Genomic DNA, 4,487 nt, shown 5'->3' with positions numbered 1-4,487 from the left:
CTAACTAAATCTGCCACATACCCCTCACATTCTACAGAAGAAGGGTTGACACCATGCAACATTGCAAAGCAAACAAGCAACATTTCACCTTTGTAACGAGGATCAAGAATTGTAGCCATGCCCATTAGACTTTGAATATCGGTCCAATACTTGTTAAACTTCTCTGTCATGCTAGCAGACATGGCTTCTATCACAGCATTGCCACACGTTGACCATTTTCTCATGTTCATTTTGATCTCACAAATCTTGGGAAAATATATGTTGGCTGTTACATAATTAGTTCCAGAAAATAGTTCGGTGATGTCAAAGAACAACCGGAGCCTCTCCATAACATGAATGGCAAAATCCCATTGTTCCTCACTAGGGAGACTGTCATATTGTTTTTCAACTTTCTTTAATCTCATGAAAACAGATCTATACAGGAGAGCGATACTAAGCATTGTGAAAGTTGAATTCCACCTAGTTTTGCAATCAAGTGTTAAGCTTCTTGTAATTTTGACCTTTTGATACTTTGCAATTTCTTCAAACTTTTCTACTCTTTTTGGTGAAGCAGTCCAAAAGGCCACACTATCTCTAATATTTTCTATGGCTGGTTTCATAGCATCTAACCCATCTTTGACAATCAGATTCAAAATATGTGCACAACAACGCATGTGAAGCAAGGTACCTTTCAGCATGAGCTTACTTGTTCCTATCTTGGACACCAACAGATCAACTGTCTTGTCATTAGTGGAGCAATTGTCAACCGTCACAGCTGCTAGCTTCTCATCAAGATTCCAAGATATCAAAGTTTCATGCAGTTCTTCAGCTATAACCTCTCCGGTGAGAGGAGCAGGAACATAAATAAACCTACATAACCAGCAGTATATATTGAGTAGCAACATCTTATATTCACAAGAAAATGCACTATAGTAATAAAAGAGCACCATATAGAACATATATTGAAAAACAACATCTTATACTCACAAGAAAATGCACTATAGTAATAAAAGAGCACCATATGTAAACAAGAAAGCAGCATATGTAAACAAGCAGCAACATATACCTCATGATAACACTCCTAAGCTTCCAAGAATCATCAATGAAATGGCCTATGATTGCCATGTAACCTTTCTTTTGGTTGTCAGCCGCCCACATATCAGTAGTAATAGCCACTCTTGATTTATTTCTAGCCATATACTCAATAGCCTTCTTCGTTTCAACTTTGTATGCATCCACAATATCCTTCCTATGAATGAATTATATACTAGTCAGATAGTGAAGGAATACAATATTGCAATGCATACCAAATAAACAATGCAAAAAATCTACCTAATAGTGTTTCTTGTCACCATTTTATATAATGGTTGAAGGGCACTAACGAATCTTCGGAAACCTGCATGATCGACTATAGACAAGGGATACTCATGCAACACTATCATGGATGCCAACTCCATTCTAGCACAAGCCTGATCAAATGTGTAATTCTCCACGGGTGTTTTTCCTTGGCTAGCAGAACCAAACCTCAGAGAAGATTGACTAAGGGTTTTATTTCCCTTGGTCTTGATCTTTCTCAAAACACAAATGCCTAAGTGGTAATGAAGATGTTTGGTCCCACTGGGTAAGGTATTTCACCCAAATGCTTCCCCATGGATATTAATATTGGTATATCCCCGTCCCCTGATAGATTAATTACCCGCGGGGACATGGGGAACGGTTAACCATTGCCAGGTTGAGACCTGAGAGCCTGGTGGGAGACGGGCTGCTTCGCCACCATCGCGACTTTTTAGTTGGCTTCCAGGTGATGCCTCTCTTTGCTGGGCTTGTCACTGGCTCGGCCAGTGCCCTGACTAGCTATTTGTCTTCTGGTGCTCACAGGATGGTGGTTCATGTAAAGAATATCTTTCCTTATCTTAATAAAGACCGACTTCGGCCTTTCGAATACAAGCTAGACACCATATAGAACATGCAACCACATATGACACCGTGAAGTTAAAACAAGCACCTGGGATGGTGCTTCATTGCGAGCGAGGTCATCAACTCCAGAGCTACGTTTACCGTCTCCATCTACTGACACTGCACGTATTATAAGGCTGAAACGTGTCTGGCCTATCCGCGTACGACGCTGGAGCGACTTCTCTCTTTTCTTTTTTGCTTCTCTCATAGCATCAGAGTCTGAAATACCCTTGCATAAAAACACAATAGTGAGAGTATGGGTGAAGTGTGTGTAGAAATGGTGCACTGTAAAAGTAGCAGATAGCAGGTGGCTGAAAAATAAATGACAGGAGACATATGATAGCTCTACAACATTGCATGGCAAACAAAATTACATTCTACTCCGTAAGATTTTGTAATATATGAGCACAGGAAATGCAGGTACTCCTCCAGCACACCACCACATGTGGTCATATCAAGATAACAGTCGACTGAAAATAAATAGGTCAGTCAATTTTTTTTATGAACCGTCCGATCTATAAGGAACGGGCAGATGGCCTTCGTCTACCTCCCGCCAGTCACTGTTGACGATCTTTCTCGAACCGCCAGCGAACACCGGCCCAGACCCCTGCCTCCTCCGCCCCGCCCTCCCCTCGACCTCACACCACCGCCATGCTTGGCAGCGCCCCCAGGCCATCCCTTTAATCCTGGCTGACCTCCAGATCGGGCGCCAGTAGCTCTAGGCCCCACACGCCCCTAAGATAAACACCGAGGCGCTGCTTCCCCAGCGTAATAGGCAGACTAGCGCCTGTTACGCCGGGGAATGCTTCCATTAATTGGGAATCAACTGACCAAGAATTGAAATTCAGGGGGGCGACGGACCTCTAGCTAAGGTGAAATAGTATATGAGGAGAAACCTTGTGCATTGCGAGTTACTAGGAACATCTAGTATCAAGAAGAAGCGGTCAACTAGTGTCTTCTGTGGGATGAATACCGTGCAAGCAGACATGTAAGATTTGCACGAATAAGGGAAGAGGAGTACCATTTTCGGTTGCCGGTGTGGTCGCCTCCACATGTCGCGCCGATCTTCTTCCTTTTGCTGGGGAAACCGATGTTCTGGAGGGTGCAGGCTTGGACGAACCCATGGCCAAATTGTAGACTGTGTTGCCGTGGCCGTATGTCGGCGGAGGGGAAGCAGATCCGAGGCGGCGAAGGACGGCGTAGTAGGAACAGCTCCGGTGCGGTGGAGGGTGGCGAAGTTGGAGCGGCGGCGGTGAGGCACAGGACGGCATGGTTGAACTGGCTCGGGTACGAACGACTCGGCCTCGGCTTCAACTACTAGCCGTGGAGGGCGTTGCGGTTAAGGTTGCGCTGGACGACGACGTCGGGGTATTGGCTCCGGCGTGATGGAGGAGGGCGGCGGTTGATGGGTGGAATGGGGTGGCGGACGGAGGACGCCGGGGTTTCGCGGCTGGTGGAGAGGTAGTTTTTGCGCCCACGGAGTACGAATGGGGTATCGGACGGGTGGGCGGGGGGAAGGGGGAGAACCATGTTTCGGTCTGGGACGCGCTTGTTTTTGGCCTTTTTGAACAGAAGATGGGACGCGCTTGTTTCAAATTTGGGGAAAGTACAAACTTTGCCCCCCTCTTAAATTTCGGACCTACTGTGGGTCGGGGGTAGGATGGTAATCCCAGGTGTCCCAAATAGTGGGCGGGAGCGATTTCGGCCGCGTGCATGTGTGCTTAGGCGGCCATTGTATATGAATGTTTTTCGGAGGCGGTTGCGTGGCGTCTAGATGAAGCTACAAACCTACCCCGGTTTAGACCTTTGGACGTCGGGCCGGTAGGTTTCACGGGTCGGAGTTATTAGAAAAGTAATTTCCCTGTACTACCAAACAATGGTCTCACGCGGTTTCGGGCGAGTAGAGGCTCTTTTGGCGCTTCGTTCGAAATTTTGAAACACAAGCATTCACGTTTAGAGTACTCTTGAACTTTGAGGATTGACCTAAATAGACAACGTTAAATTTGACCTTGTATGTTTGAAAACCTCATTAAATTATCCACTCCTTTTTGAAATTTTGACACTTGAAAATCCTATAACTACGATTATTTTGGAATGGAGGAGCTAAATTAGAATCTATTTTGTACACGACTACATATGCTATTATGTACAAAATCAGAGCAATGATTGGTGCCCCCATAATTTAGGTATTATTTGCAAATGCCATGATATCAAATTCAAATAATTGAATGGACTTCATGTCGGATTTGATTTTTTAAAACCACCAAGTTGAATTCAAATGTATGCTAGTTCATAGGTAGCTATTTATAATGTTCATTGTGTAACTTTCGTATGTATAATGTGCTTTACACACACAACATGAACTATACTCATGTTTATATTCGATTGCTAAAGCGATGCATTGTCTGGAGTTCAAAATACTAACTATGTGGATCAATTGTGTCGAATAATAACATAGACATGATCAAATTCGGTAGAATCTAGATACCTGATGGATCAATGACCGTTCCTTACGCGAATTGCAAATATCATGATCCCATCCTAATATTTGG

Source organism: Triticum aestivum, chromosome 3D (assembly GCF_018294505.1).
Source record: "Triticum aestivum cultivar Chinese Spring chromosome 3D, IWGSC CS RefSeq v2.1, whole genome shotgun sequence".
Lineage (NCBI taxonomy): Eukaryota > Viridiplantae > Streptophyta > Magnoliopsida > Poales > Poaceae > Triticum > Triticum aestivum.
The sequence above is the reverse complement of the archived record's forward strand: the minus strand, read 5'-3'. Positions refer to the sequence as shown.